At 41.2% G+C, this 16,595-nt stretch overlaps 1 protein-coding gene across 2 annotated transcripts in view; it reads left to right on the top strand.

Moving 5' to 3' along the window:
* Nucleotides 1-16,595, top strand: part of LOC114023019 (protein Aster-B) — a 327,519-nt gene that overhangs the window by 596 nt on the left and 310,328 nt on the right. The window lies entirely within an intron of this gene.

The raw sequence follows: 16,595 nt of genomic DNA, 5'->3' as shown, positions 1-16,595 counted from the left end.
GGGTAGGCAGCACCCACTGATTTCTGTGGTCATTTAACCTGGCATCTTTTTGCTGTTGTAAAGGAGTGTTGAGGGCAACGTGACGGTCAGGGACTTAAAATTCACTTCCTCCTCCAGTTTTCTGGCAAAGGTTTGAACTTGAGGGAAGGTCTTTTCTTTTCCTGGAGAGTCTCTTCTGTCCTTCTAGGTTTCCCCCGTGTGATTATGAAGCCAGGAAACTCTAGCAAGGGCATAAGTACTTGGGTGTTCTCGAGTAGGGAAAAACCTTGCTTTCCCATCCCTCGTTCTTTGCCCCTGTGGAACAAAATCCTTTCTTCCCAGATGGCTTTAGTTGGAGTCCCCCTCGTTGGCCGTTCTCAATGGAAGAAACCCATGGAAGTGGATTAGAGGATCAGGTGGTGAGACCCACTCCAGTGGGAGGAGGGAACTTTAGGGAAAAGGTTATTTGGGGTCACTGAACAACTAAAACAGGGATTCTTAACTTTATATTGGGTGGTGGTCCCTTTGGGCAGCTCAGTGAAACCTACAGCCCCCTTCTCAGAATAATGTTTTCAAATGCATAAAATAATCACAAAGGAAACCAATTATATTGAAACACAGTTACCAAAATACTTTTTAAAAAATGTTCACCTATCCCAGGTTAAGAAACCCAGAGCTAAAGGAAAGAACACCTGTAACCATTTTATTGGTTCATGCCTCGAGAAGCTTCATGTTTCTGGTAGTCCCTACCTGGCAGGTCAGGAATTCTCTTGGGGAAGACCCAGAATCTCAGTGTAATGTCTAAGGAACAACTTGATTGCTTGTGCCTGGGTCCTGGTTCCCATGTGTCTGGGCCAGATAGAGGAGACTTCCCACTTGAGTAGGTTGTATGCTGAATCTCTAGTCTGTGTTTGGCAGCAAGGGAGGGATTGCATAGAGTGTGTAGCGTGTACAAACCTTGGCAGGGATCTGGATTTTCCCAAGGAAATAAAAGACTTTGCAAAAAATAAAATGTTTTCATGGCAGCAGCAGATGCAGAACTCCCACCACCTTGGGCAAAGACAAAGACACTTGTGCAAGGGGCTGAGCCATTGCCTCTGCCAGCTCCCACCAGAGAATATCACCTATGGGAGATGAACACATAGTGGGTGGTGTCTCCAGGGTCCAATGGATGATGAACCTAATACTTGGGAGACCCCTTAGGAGGGCCATGTTTTTATCAGGAGGATCTTTCTGGGAGTTATAGGGGTCTAGTTGATCTCTAGACAAGATAAAAAATACGGATCTGGACATATTTCTCTCCTCTTCCCCTCATCCACCCCTCCCATCTTGCTGTCTTATCAACATCACTTAAGAACTTGTCCAAAGAAAGGCAATTTGAGTGTGCATTGGTCCACCTTTTTGTGTGTATGTGTTTCATTTAAAGAACATTTAGGAGGCTACTGGGGCAAGATTAGAGATTCATGGACGCCCTCATGTCCCATTCACCTTTGTACTCTGGATGAAGTTTCCTAGAATTCCATGTAGATGACTTCGCTTTTCCCAGATGCCTTCCCCTGCCCTTGACTCCCTACCCTCTCTGTTTCTTCCTTTCAGGCTACATCTCGAACACACTGGCTGTTTCTGCCACTGTTGCATTCATGACCTCAATGAACGTCATCTTGGTGCCCTTGGCAGTGCTCCAGTTAAGGTCATCCTGACATTCCTCTGGCCCCTCCAAACCCCCTTCTTGCTCCTTTGCCCAATTACATTGTCATGTACCCAGTGGACCTTGTCCTTGGTTTGCATCTTAGAGGGAAAGTTCTTCAGGAAGACTGTGTGTTCAAGGCATTGGAGTTTCTGAAAAGGAAAATCAAATTGCCAGCTGATTCTGAATTCCTTTGCCCTTTTTTCATTCAGGGTGATTTGGTTTGGAAACTTAAGCAAATAAATTAGCAGTGGGTTCCCCATCCAAAAAAGTTCAAAGTTGATTGTACTTCTTATCTCAAATTTATATGAAATAAAATCTAGGCTCTCAATGCAGGCCTATGCTCAATTGTATTCTAGAGTAACAGGCATTAAATATTATTACATTTAACTGGACACCACATTGGTTCTTGCTGCTATCTTCTAGCCTTTGCCCACTGACAGCAATAATAGTCATTTGCTGTCCTTGGAGTTCAGTTTGCTGTTCTCCTCCCTCTTAAGGGACCCCTATTAAGTACGTCCACTGGAATGTTTCCTGTATATTAACAGTCATAGAACCAAGTTCCCATGGTGTATTTTCAGTGTTCTACTCCCACACCATGGTATTTATTAGTGATGTGTAGCTTTGGACTGTTAGTGCCTTTTGGCTGCTGCTTATCATGATTATCACCACCTTTTTTTTGGCTCCGTGGAACTTTTTTTTTTTCATTGAATTGGTGGCTAGAGGCTTATTTTCATTTTGTTGGGAAAGCCTCTCCTTTTTCTGCTAAGACCCTTCCCTCTTCTCTCTTTTCCTTCCCTTTCTCTCATCTGTGGCATGGCACCTCATGGAACAACTTTAATTTTCTGCTTGGCTCTTCAAGTCAGAAGAGGTGAACTCTGCCCTTTGTTTTCTCTAGAGGACTGACCCTTTATTTTTTTTTATTTTTTTGTTTGTTTTTTGGGCGTTTTCTTTTGGCTAGGCACTGAGGTTAAGTGACTTGCCCAGGGTCACCCAGCCAGTGAGTGTTATGGTCCTGAGGCCGGATTTGAACTCAGGTCCTCCTGACTCCAGGGCCGGTGGTCTATCTACTGCGCCACCTGGCTGCCCCCTATTTTTATTCTTACTATATGTCACCAAGGGAACACTTTGGCATGTAAGTGCTATATCTGAGTGTTAAAGATGCTGTCACCCTGGCCTGCACATAGAGGAACTCAGGTTTTGGCTAAATGATTGAATGAACATTCCCTAAAGGAAGCTTATGGTAGAAGTGTTTAAGGAATAGATATAAAAAATATTAAGTTAAATACTGTGTGCCAGATACTGTGGCTATAGATATTGGGGATACAGTTATGAAAAATGAAAAAAAAATCCCTATGATAGGGAGCAAAAGGGGAAAAAAGCAGGAAGTTCAGCAGTACTAGAGGGTAACATGGGAGATGGGGGCCTGCCCAGCTTTAGCCTCATATGAGAGATAATTTTGGTGGGGGGAATGAACCAAATCTTCTGCATACAAAAATACTGTACTTTTTTATATTTTTATTAATTTATTTTTAGTTTTCAACAATCACTTCCATACGCTTTTGAGTTTTAAATTTTTCTCCCCCTCCTTTCCCCTCTCCCTCCCCAAGGTGGTGTGCAATCTGATACAGGCTCTATATATACATTCCTATTAAACATATTTTCACATTAGTCATGTTGTAAGGAAGAATTAGAACCAATAGGAGCAACCACAAGAAAAAGGAAAGAAAACAAAACAGAAGAAAAAAAAGCAAATAGTATGCTTTGATCTGCATTCAGACTCTGTAGTTCTTTCTCTGCATGTGGATAGCTTTTTCCATCATGAGACTTTTAGAGATGTCTTAGATCTTTGCATTGCTGAGAACAGCTAAATCTATCAAAGTTAGTCATTGCACAACGTGGCTGTTACTGGGTACAACGTTCTCCTGGCTCTGCTCACTTCACCGAGCATCAGTCCATACCAGTCTTTCCAGGTTTTTCTAAGTCCCCCTGCTCATCATTTCTTATAGCATAATAGTATTCCATTACATTCACATACCACAACTTAAAAATATTCTACTTTCAGGTTCCAAACAGCTCTTTTACTTCCAGGACAGGTCAGCTCAGCTATTTATTACCTGCATGACCTTGGACATGTTACTTTTCTTTCTCAGAACTTGATGGATCTATGAAGTGAGAGATTTGGACTAGATAAGGAGAGAGGGAATAAGCATTTTAAGTATCTGCTATTGCCAGTTTTTTGTGCTAAGCACTACAAATATCATTTCCTTTGATCCTCACAACAACCCCAGAAGGTAGGTGTTATTATCCTTATTTTTTATAGTTGAGGAAACTGAGGCAGACAGAGGTTAAATGACTCACCCAGCCTCACACAGATAGTAAGTGTCAGAGGACAGATTGAAGGTCCCTTCCAGCTCTTAATCTTATGAGCCTATGTTCTCTAGACAGAGAGAGCAAGAGAAAAGTTTTTTTATTTTCATTTTACTTACAAGGGTGGCTGGCGCCAGTGCGTCTGTAATTCACAGCATTGCTGACTGGTTCTTTCCTTGGGTATACTGCAAAGCAACACTGGAATTTATTGGTAAGGCAGAAATTTCAAGTGATCTAAATTAGGAGAGAAAGATTTTTTCCTTTTATTCATAGGGACTGACTGTGGTTTGCAGACACAGACATAACTGGGAGCCTACTCAGGGCAGGTTGAAGGAATTGCAGGAGACTGGGTTGATTTCACCAACCATGAGCTTTAATGAGTTTAAAACAACCCACTCATTTCTGTGTCCAACTAGGTCAAGCAGTTGAACCGCTCTGAGCCCCTGGCAGGCTTGGTGCTGGCTGTATGCCTCTAGTTCCAGCAGCACCCCCTCGGGCAGGGGGCAGGGCCTTTCTTTCTATTGGCTAAGCCTTGAAGCCTTGGAGAAGAGGGGAAAGGCTACTCCTGGAGGCTAGACTGAAACAAAGTTGATTTGAGCTGTGTTGGAGGCTGTCTCTTGTATGGTGGGAGTGTCAACTTGAACATTTAGAATTAAAATTGATTTGTCCATAAGGCAAGATTGATGCTGTTTCTTGAATAGCTGAGGATCAGGAATATAATAAACCCCAAGGTTTTGGTGGGCTTTCATTCAGTGGGATAGGACAAAAAGGGTCTCTCTCCTTGCTTCCTTTGCTATGTGGTCTTTATGATTCCTACCAATTAGTCTCATGATTTCTGAGCATCTTCAGCATCTGGAAGGAACTCTGGTTTGGGAGTCAAAAGACCTAGATTCTAATACCAGCTCTGTTATTTCTCACCCAATTGACTTTGGGTGAGTTACTTCCTCTGAACTTCAGTTTATAAAAAGAGGGCTTGAAATAGGTAATTTTAAAGTCCTTCCTGTTAATCTATAATCCTATGATCTTGGTAATAATAATAAAGATGATGATGATGATGATGATGATGATGATAACCACCCTCATTTCCACAGTGTTTTAAGTTAGCAGAGGGCTTTACATATGTTATATCACTGTATCCTGGCAACAATTCCATAAGATCGATTCGACAGGTGTTATTACAGATGAGGATGAGGAGGAACAGCAGTCCTGAGATGTGCTGTGTTGTCTAGGGAGAGGCCAGAGAAAGTTGTGCTTCAAGAGAGCCTCAAAAGGTGCCAGAGACCCCCTAATGCAAGGGCCTAAGGCAAGAAGGGAAGAGAAGCAGGAAGGAGGGAGGGAGAGGGAGACCGCAAACACTGGAATGAGGGAGGCAAAGGGGTGGTGGGGCTAGAAACTGAGAGGAGGACGAGGGGGAGAGAGGAAACAGGTAAAGAAAGAGAAAGAGGCAAAAACCAAAAGAGGAAGGTCAAAGAAGGGAGAATGTACAGGAGAGGAGAGAAAATTAAAACATCACCTTGTTTCCCAGCTCCCTCCCCCTTCCTTCCCTCCCTTTCTTCCCTGGCAGCAGGAGAGAACAGGGGAGCCAGAGCAGCAGTAGCATGGTTATTGTGCTGCTGGAGCCTTCTTAGTGAAGCTCTCCAGCCTATTCCCTACTGGCAGCTTGTTCTATTTTTACATTTTGCAGAATTGAGATTAAACAAATGACCCTGTAATGGTGTCTTCATGAAGATTATATCCAGCACACCCACTAGCCCTGTCACGAGGGTGGTTGAATGTTTAGCATAATATCCTTTTTAATCCAATAAGAAGGCATCCTCAGGAGGATGGTATGCAAATCTAGACTGATAACAGCCTGTAAAGAGCTTCTCTCTGGAGAGGTGCAGGATTTTGGAAACAGGGTGGGAGATGGAATTAGCAAGATCTGGGTTCAGGTTCTGACTGTGACAGTCACCAGATGTATGACACTGGGGCAAGTTGTTTAATTTTGCAGAGTGACAGTTTTTTCATCCATAAAATGGGGATAATAATACCCCTACCACCTAATCATCTGGTTGTTGTGAGGAAGATATTTTCCAGACTTTTAAGTACTATAGAGATGCAAGTGATTGTTATTATTGTTGTTATGGGGGTGTTATTCTCTGGATTATTTGGATTATATAGTAGAGAGGCAGTCATGATTTCTGCTTTGATTTCTGCTGAGGTAACCTGGAAGAGTTCTGGGCTCAGTGGAGGCAGAACTCCTGCAATGGGTCTTCTTAACTTAGGAGGGGGCTAGGTTCCCAGCCTTGGAAGCCTTGGCCTGAAGGAGTTCCTTTTAGTTGAGTTTGCCTGTGGGAGCCCTAGAATCTGCATTCAGCCGTGTAGTTGATGGTGAAGGTTGCTTTGGCACACCTGTGTGTGTGCCTTGTCAGTGCCTTGTCACTAATCAATTTATTACTGACAAAAGATGGTGTACGCATTGTGCTTGGTGAGACACAGGTATAGTAGTTTAAATGTAGTTTTGCTTTGGGCCCAGGGAAGTTGAATAATGAATTAATTTTGCAAGCAACTCTTCAACTTAATGGACCAGTTAATAAGACAGGACTGGTTAGGTAGTATCAAAATACTCAGGAATTCCAAAATGCCAGTCATTCTTATGCAGGTATGTGTTTGCATGTAATTAGGTGCTGGCATGCATGTCAAATGTTAGCCATTTTGGTGCTGATTTTTGCAAGTCAGAGGCTGCCTTTGAGTTTCTGATCCTGGAAAGAGTGATAGAGGACTCTGGGGGCCTGAGAAAGTTGCTTTGCTGGCTAACTAGACCTGCTTCTAGAGACTATTTTCTACTAAAATACATTGGCCTGCTGACTAGGGAATGTCTTCCACAGGGACTTTGCAAAGGTAACCTCAACTCTGGGCCAGAGGGAAATTTGGAGTATTAACATGGACCATCTGTAAATTCTTCTCCTGTATGTTCAAAGACCTGTTGAAATGCAGGGTTGGCAGTCCTTTAAGGGGAAAACAGAAGACAATTTCCTTTTAAAAAAAAACCTTCAAAAATTTAATCAGATATCCATGTGTGTTTTCTCTTGGCCTTTTCTTTTCATTTCTTTACTTTTTTTCCTGCTTTTTAGTGTACAGAGTTCATCTGCCTCAGTTTTGTAAAAGGGAAAAAAAAAAACAAAGAACATCTAAATCATTTGAGGAACATTTATTAAGCTCCCACTATCTGCCAGGTACTAGGCTAGGTGCTAGGGATCCAAACAAAGAAATGAAACAGACCATGCCTTTAAGGAGCTAACTAACATTCTGTCTGGGGAAAAGAGCAGATCCATAAATAAGCATATGTAGAATAAATATTAGGTAATTTTGGTGGAGAGGGAGAACACTAGCAGCTTGGGGCTGATGGTGATGGAGAAGTTCAGAAAAAGCCTCATATATAAGGGCTCCTGAGTAGAATTTCAAAGAAAAGATGAGATTCTAAGAGGTGTAGGTGAGGTGAGATGAATTATAGGATGGCTCAAAGAGGGGAGAGACTAGGGACCAGAAAACCAATTAGGAGCTTAATGAAGTAGTAGAGAGATGATGGGGGCAGACGTGAGAAATGTTGTGAATGCAGAAATGACAAAAAGTGGCAACTGAGTTGATATATAGAGTGAGGAATCCTGAGGATGTAAAACAAGGTGACTGGGAGGGTAACTGGTGTCTTGACACAGATGGAGAAGTTGGGAAGAGTAATGGGTTTGGGGAAAAAAAGATAATGAACTCTATTTTGGACACATGGAATTTGAGTTGCTTATGGGACATTTAGTTTGAAATGTCTCATAGACAGTTGAAGCATGATTGGAGCCCAGCAGAAAAACTAGCATTGGATATATGTTTGGTAATCACCTGGATAGAAATGCTAAGTAAACCTGTGGGAACTTATGAGGTCACCACTTTCCAAGTGAGAGAGGATGGAGAGAGAATAGAAGTGAATTCCAAGGCAGAGCCCTGGGGTTCACCCAGTTAGGAAGTATGATATGAATGATGAAGTAGCTGTGGAGATTGAGAAGGAGTGGTCAGTCAGGTAAGAGGAGAACCAAGAAAAGGCAAATTCACAAAAACCCAGAGGGGAGACATATCCAGGAAAAGAATGTGGTCAATAGTGTTAATTGTTATAGGAGGTTCAAGAAGGATGATGATTGAGAAAGGTTATCAAATTTAACAATTAAGAGATCACTGATAACTTTGGAAAGAATCATTTTAATTAGTGATATATTTGTAAGTAGAGGGTTGAGAAGTGAGTGAGAGAAGTGAAGCCAATGGATATAAATAGCTTTTTTTTTTTAAAGTTTGGTTGTGAAAGGGAGGAGGATAAAGGATGTTAGTTTGCAAGGATGGCAGGGTCTTGTGAAAGATGGGGGAGATTGGCATATTTGTAAGTTACTGGGAAGTAACCAGTCAATAGGGAGAGACTGAAGATAAGGTAGAAATAGCGGGTGATTGTGGGCATAATTTGCTGGAGAAGACAGAGGATAGGGTCAGTAGTCCATGTAGAAGGATTAGCCATGGCCGGGGGAAGAATCACCTCTTCTTCAGAGACTAAAGAATGAGAGAATGAGGGGTGATATCAGGAGGTTTTGAGATGCAGAAAAGGGGAGAAGAGGAAGCCCAAGCAATCAACTTTGTGTCTCAGTAAAGTATGAGGTGATCTCTGCTGTGAGAGATGGGGAAAGGAGCTGGGGAAACTTGAGGAGAAGAGAAAGAGTTTAGAAGAGGCTGTGGGGAGTGGGATAGAGGATCAATTACAGAGAAGGAAAAGCATTGCCTTGCTGAAGTGAGATTAGATACACATATTTTAGGGGACAGCTTGGATTAATTGCTTGTGATTTTTCCCAGCTTTATTCAGCAATACATGAGTAGAGTGGAGTAGGGAGATGGTGAAAGTTAAGACTTTTTGCTTTGATCATATTCAAGACTATCAACTACCAGTTTCAGAGTCTCTGTTGGGTAAACTTGAGGCACGAGGGAAACAAAGACTCCAATGACTTTAGAGTGATCTAGCCATCATCCTCTGAGGAAATTGACATCCAGAGGAATTGTGATTTATTCAAGCTCACATAAGCAACAAGTGCAAAGACAAGATATGAACTCCAAGTCCTTATACTCCAAATCTAGAGTTTTTTCTACTGTATCTCCCACCTTCAAGTGGACTGTGACTTTGCAATGGCGATCCAGCATACCAATGGGTCATTCATGGCCGTCTCCTGGGGTTGCTCAGTTATGGTACTTCCTCAGGATCTTTGCAGATTTTTTCAGAAAATACTATACTTTTGAGCTATACCCATTGATTTTTAAGGTTTAGAAAGCCCATTCAAATTTAGTTTATTTCAACAAACATTTATTAAATACTTACTGTGTTCAAGTTAGTATGATAGAGATGAGATAAGACGCGCTAACTGTTCTCAAGGAGTTTACATTTTAATAGAAAGAATGTGACATGAACATAGAGAAATATTACAATAATTTTCAAAATTTTTAAAAACTAAAATAAAATTCACATTTAAAAATATTAAAATTAAAAAATTAAAATATAAAATATTAAAATAAAATGGTAGGGGTAGAGGCAGCTAGTGGCACAGTGGATTGGGTGTTCGACCTGGAGTTAGGAAGACCTGAGTTTGAATCCAGCCTCAGACAATTAACCTCCCATCTGTCTTAGTTTACCCATCTGTAAAGTAGGGATAATAATAACACCCACCTCCCAGGGTTGTTACAAGAATCAAATGAGATATTTGTAAAGTGTTTTGTAAACTTTAAAGTGCTATATGTTATTGTTATTATTGTTATCATCATCATTATCATTACTACAAAAGAGAGATCCATACCTGGAGGACTCCAGGAAATTTTGAGGAGAGAAAACTTTCATTTGTAGGGCTTATGGAAGGCTTAACAGAGGAGGTGAACCTTGGAAGAAGATTCTTCAAGGTGAAAATGGGGAATGAATGTGAAGAAAGGACTGGCTGTAGAAGGAGGTAAGAAGTGGAAGGATGTTAAGCTTGTAGAATGAATATTAGTCTAATTGGGCTGGACCATGTAGTCCACAAAGGGGAGTTGTGTGAAATAAAGTAGGATAGAGCTTGCTAATAGAAAGCTCAAGCCAGGCCAAGGAGTTTACATTTTATCTTAGAGGAAGGAAGGAAAGAAGCATTTATTTATTAAGTACCTGTTATACTCCAGACACTGTGCAAAGTGCTCTACAGATATTGTATCACATGGTCCTCACAACAGCCCTGGGATGTAGGTGCTATTATTATCCTCATTTTACAGTTGAGGAAACTGAGGCAGATAGAAGTTTAGGGACTTTCTCAGGGTCCCACAGTGTCTGGGGCTGGATTTGAACTCAGGTGTCCCTGACTCCAAGTCCAAACCTCAATCCACTAGGGAGCAAATTTTTGAGTAGGATCATTCCATGGTAGGATCTGTGAATTATAGTGCAATATTTCAAGAACCCATAATTTTCTTAGGTTGACAGTTAGTTACTGTACTAATTTAGATCACAACCCTTCTGTGACTTACTAGATGGTCTCTGAGAAATGCTTCGGCTGAAAAATCTACCACGCTGTAGCCAGCCATTAGGAAGAATATTTTGTTAGAAGAGATTTAAGGCTTAAAGAGAAAAGAGACTGAAGGCCAGGAGACCAGTTAGAACCAGGAAACAAAAGAGAGGATAAAGACTTGAAGGCTCCTGGAGAGAGCGTCTAGGAAAAAAGTGGATCAGGAAGGTGGATCAATGGTGTCAGATGCTACAGGTAAGATCAAGAAAGATGAAGGCTGAGAAAAGATGTTGGTTTTTGGCAATTAAGAGGATAAGGGTAAATTGTGGGAGAACATAACAAGGTGGATGGACTGTGGAACCAGACATTCCACAGGGTGAATAGGTTTAGGACGAGTGAGCCAGTGGAGAAGCAAAAGCACAGTGCTTATGATCAGAGCTGGGCAATTTTAGAATTCAAGAACTTGAAGACTGGACAATTTTGAGTGATGGCGGGGTCTAAGGAGTGATAATCTCTGCGATAGAATGGAGGTGGGATGTAGTTAGAAATCACAGAAATTAAGCTGGGAGCCAGGGTGTTAGAATGGTCACCAACAGGAATATATATTTAAGTCACCAAGGATTAGGGCAAGGGCTTGGGATAAAAAAGAGAGCTTGTGAACCACTTGCTGAAATTATTGAGAAGGGTGTGAGTGACCTGGAATTGGGATAGGTGGCTACAATAAGGTTGTGATGTGGGTGGCATACTTGGATTAATAGAGATGACTGCGATAGAAATTGATGGAGTGTTTATTTTATTTGAGCTTCACAACAACCTTTTGAGGTAGGTACTACAGGTATTGCAATCTCAATTTTTATGAATAAGGCCTCAGAAGCTCAGTGAAATTATACTTTAGGGTCACACACCTAGTCAGTGCCAAAGGCAGAATTTGACCCCATCTTCTTGACTATAGGTCCAGCATTCTCTGCTCTGAATAAACCTCAAAGAAGAGATTTTTGTGTAATAAAACAAAGGGAAGATCTGAAAATAGCATAGGGAGGGGTCCAGGGGTATGCTGCTTCCTTTTCCTGCCTTGGCGCATTAGGAAGTATAAGAGAAGGCTTAATCAGCATGGGAGAGAGTAGCAAGGGGTGTGGTGGTATCTAGTAGAAAGCCAGGTTTCAGTTACAGCCAGAAAATGGAAGGCATGTGAGAAGAAGAGGCTGAGGAAGACCTTTCCTTGTTGAATTCCAATTTTTTGTTTTCTCAGTGGGGTTAGCTCTACTGGCTTATTGCATATGGATGATCTGTGAATGAAATCAGCCTATCACAGACTTTTCTTTCAGCCTCTGAAATCTGCATTGGCCCTATCCTTATTTTTCAGTCAACCTGTCTTCTAGTCTTTATTACCTTCTTTCATTGACTCCCTTCCTCAATAGATGAAAGGAGAACAAGCATCATCCTTTGGTCAACACACACAACCTCTCCAACAAACAGGAATGATCAGGAAAACTCTACTAAAAAAGATTACTAATATAAGATTAGCTTAGGGACATTAAGATTTGTAACGTACTTTCCTCAGTAACCCTATGAGGTAGGTACTATCTTATTCCCATTTTAGATTTGAGAAAACGGAGGCTCAGAGGTTTTAAGTGTAACTTATGAGATCATGAGATTTTTAGAGATGAAAGGTATCTTTGAGGTTATTTATCTCATCCAAATTCCTCATTATCTAAGACCCAGGGAGATCTGAGACCCAGGGAGATAAGTAACACAGAACTCCTAAATGACAAAGCAAGGATTTGAATTGAGGTCTTTTTACTCCCAATCCAGTGCTTTTCCTTCTGGACTATAGCTGACTTGCCTGTGGTCATGTGCTCAGTAAGTGTTAGAACGAGGGCTTGAACCCTAGACCTTTAGACTACAGGTTATAATATGCCACCACTAAAAAGAAGAGAAATGTGTTAAATTTCCTTGAGTGTTGGTGGATAATTCTTTAAATCTGCTTTTTTGAAAATTTGCCAGGAGCCTATTAACTTGAATTTTTTTCAGACTCAGATATGTGGGCCACTGGCAGTTTTCATGACTAGATTAGCCATATGACTACCTGTAAAGAATTCATTTGAGAGAAGATGGTGAATAAGTGGGACAGTGAAACCACAGCTAAACTATGCCCACGGTGTGCAAGTCTTCCTCTTAAAGATTTCGTGGAAAGGAAGTAGAGACACTCAGAAAAGGCTGTATAGTCTAAAGTGGTATGGCAGGAGGCACTAAGCAGGAGTGGCAAGGAGAGAAAGGAACCACAAGGAAGAAGGAAAGAGATGTTCTGGGAGAGTGGTGAATGTAGGCAGTCCCTAGGGCAAATAGTTTAGCTTTCTATGGTAAGTGTTTGTCTCTAGGGACTCCTAAATCAAGTCAGCATCTGCAGGGACTAGGCTTAAATGACAGCATTAATGAACATAAGTACTTGTGGCAAGCAGGATCCACTGGGACCAGGCTGGAGTGACAGTGGGTTGGAAAGACAGCACATAGGTGGAGCAGCAGGGGAAGATGGGGATAAAAACCCATGATTGCCACAGGACCAATGTGATGCAGTAAAAAGAAGACCAAACTTGGGATCATGAGACCTTTATTCCAACTCTGGCTCTGCCATGTACTCCTTGTGGGAAGCTGGGCAAGTCACTTACCTTCATTGGTCCTCAATTTCCTATTCTATAAATATATATAAATGTATAAATTTATATATTTAAAATATAAATATATACAATATATTTATATAAAATAAATATATATTCTATAAATACATATATAAATCTATAAAATGATTGGGTTGTACTAAGTGACATGTAAGGTCCCTTTGTCAAAATCCCTGATCCTTTGAAATCATAGGTTCTTGACCTATTGTTACCAAAGGGGACAGCCATGTTTCTTATAGGGATTGGTCTAAATGACCCTGACATCCCTTCTAACCCCAACTCAATGATTCTATAGTGAATGAACTTCAGGTTCCTGGTTCCTCAACTTGTTAACAGCAGAACTGCAAATAGCAAGTTAACAAATCAACAAACATTTATTAAGCATTTATTATGTGCCAGACACAGTGCTAAGTACATGAACACATATACAAGCAGAAAGAAGGACAGGCCCTACCCTCAAAGAGCTTATATTCTAATGGGGGCAAACAACACATGAAAGGAAGCTGAAAAATGAGACAGAAGGAGAAGATAACTATTTGTGGAGCATCGCAGAGAAAATCTAGAGTCAGGAATAGCACCTAAAGAGGAATGAAGGCACAGCTGATCTGGGTACTTTCCTTAAAATGGGAGTTTGGGGAGTAACTAGTCAATTCAAGGAAGGGGTTAGAGGGGCAGGGTGACCTTCCAAGATGAGAAGGCTTCTGTGTCATGGTAGAGTAAGCCCAGAGAATCAGGGATAGATCCTGGAAAAGAATATGGGAGCCTGCTTATTTCCTTCAGCCCAAGTAGGTTCCCCGTGGTTCTTCATTTTCTCCTTGGAACCTTTCTCCAGAGTCATAATTCTGAATCCTTCCAGTGTGCTTCACTTTTCTGGGACCTACAACCTCAGGTGCTGTTTAGTAGTAAGCTTTGTTTGCTGGTTCAACAAAGTTGCTCCCTTCCTTCAGATTGGTTCTTGGGTGGGCAGAGAAATTACAGGTCAGTTTTCTATGTGACAGAGAGGTCCGGGTCACCACATCCGAGCGGAGAGCAGAGACAACAAGACCTTTAGGGCCTGATCTGCTAGCTTCAAGGATTAATTCCCTTCAGAAGACCCAGAATGAAAGTCATTTAAGGGTTCCCTCTAACTCGGCTATTACCATTCCCTCTATTCCTGCACAGCCAGGAAAAGTCGATAGAGAATAATAGCTTCTGATTATTGTTGGTGATTTGCATGCATGAGTGCCCTGTCTTCTGACTGAGAAGGCACTAAGATAGGTAAATAAGGCTGGGTTGGTAGCTTTATTTAGCACTGCCCAACACAGACACTGAATGATTAATTTTGGCTTTGTCAGATAGGAAAGGTTTGTGGGAGCATTGGGGCTGCTTTCCCAGAGCATTTGCCCAGCTGTAAAGCAACAAGACACTGATGTCGCTGTAATGATAAGACATGGTTCAAAAAATAATTTCCTCCATTCTACCTCTCTCTTTCTCCGATTTATGCTCTTAACATGTCTAATATTTTAGACATATCTAATATCAGGTGTCTGCTGATGTATTGTAGCTGGCTTTACAAAGTGAAGCTTAATGTGAATAGGATCAGTCTAATTTATTTAGAGTCCTGAACCTACTGGTTAACTTGTATCATTGCATTTAGATGGGTACTATCTGCGATTTTGGGATAGGACCTTGTAGGAAGAAGGAACAGTGATTGATATGAGTTAGCTGTAAGGAGAGAAAGGAATATAGACAAGTATGCCTATGATCATCCTCTCAATCTGAGCTGCAGTTTAAATGAGGTAATGGGATTACAATCAGAGATTTTCAGAGCACTAATACAGTAACCATATCTCAGACTTTTTTTTTTCTCAGAAAGGGGATGTCCTATCCCACTGTTGCCAGTTCTGAATAGGGGAAAGGAAGGACATAAGCATTTATATAGTGCCTCCTATGTGCCAGGCACTGTGCTAAGCGCCTTACAAGTATTATCTCATTTGATCCTCACAAGAACTCTGCAAGGTAAATGCTTTTATTACCCCCATTTTACAGTTGAGGAAACTGAGGAAAATAGATGTTAGTGACTTGCCCTGTGTCACACAACTAGTAAGTGTCTGAGGACGGATTTGAAGTCCTATCTTCCTGACTCCGTGCTTAATGCTTCCCGAAGTGGATCCTGTTTTTGGCTCTATCATCTGCTCATTTAGCGTCTCTTCTGGTCTTGAGGGATCCGGGAAGCTATTTGGGGCTTGCCATCTTGGGAAGAGATAGCTTCAGCTGAGTATATGTCAGAGTCTAGTGGTCCTTAGTGAGTGAAACGACCAGTTGGTGACAAAGAGTCTTCGAGTCTCATTCACAGCTATGGCGCTGAATTGCTTTGTGATCATGGGCAAGTTAACGGTATTCCTGAGAGACTAGTTTAACATCAACTAGTCTGAGTCACCCATATATACAGTATGCTGCCAAATATTGTCATTTGTTTCTTTCTCTACTATATCCTTTACACACAATGCTTTCTTTCCACTCATGGAACTATCATCCTAATGCAGACCCTCATCACATGTCATCTGAACCATTGAGGTGGGACCTAACTGGTCTTCCTGCCCCAAGTTGCTCCCCACTCTAATCTATAGTCTGTATCATTGAAGTCAAATTCAAATGGAAAGGGGGTCACTAAACAGAAAGATCACTGGGACTGCCTATTGACTTAGAAAACCACGTATTAACATCTATATTCTATTGTAGTTTTATCTTGTTTGGTATTTCCCAATTACATTTTAATCTGGTTCAGGGCCACTTAGGTTTCTGGTCATGTGTGTTGATCTCTGTCCTCTATATAACCATCACAGTGACTTTCCTAAAGCACAGATCTGTCTGAACACATTACTCTCCTACTCATAAACTCCAGTGATTCCTTATTGCCTCTAAGATCAAATATAGACTCCTCTATTTGGCACTTAGAGCTCTTCACAACATGGGTCCTTACAGTTTATCTAATCCAATCCCCTTGTATAGATGATATTCACAGAAATTACTTGTTCAAGGTGACAAAGATATTAAGTAATAGAGGCTGGATTTGAACTCAGATCCTTTGTCTGAAAGTCCCATGTTCTTTTCCATGGTCCCACACAGGTCCAGCCTTTGAGTATAACAAATTATATTTGCCTTCCTGTTCTAGTTTGTGGATTCCTCCTCTATCCCTTGGCACTTAATTCTTGCCCACTAAAGCCTGCCTTTTTCATTTCCTTCTCAGATCTCATGAATCAGATTCTGAGCCTGCTTCTGTCTCTGATGCTGCTTTCTTCCTTTCTAGCACATCAATTTGCCACCTAGCTCTTTGGTGTGTTTTTTTTTTTTTTTTTTTTTTTTTTTTTTTTTTTTTTTTTTTTT

Source organism: Vombatus ursinus, unplaced genomic scaffold (assembly GCF_900497805.2).
Source record: "Vombatus ursinus unplaced genomic scaffold, bare-nosed wombat genome assembly UNPS02014816.1, whole genome shotgun sequence".
Taxonomy (NCBI): Eukaryota; Metazoa; Chordata; class Mammalia; order Diprotodontia; family Vombatidae; genus Vombatus; species Vombatus ursinus.
The sequence above is the reverse complement of the archived record's forward strand: the minus strand, read 5'-3'. Positions and strand labels throughout refer to the sequence as shown.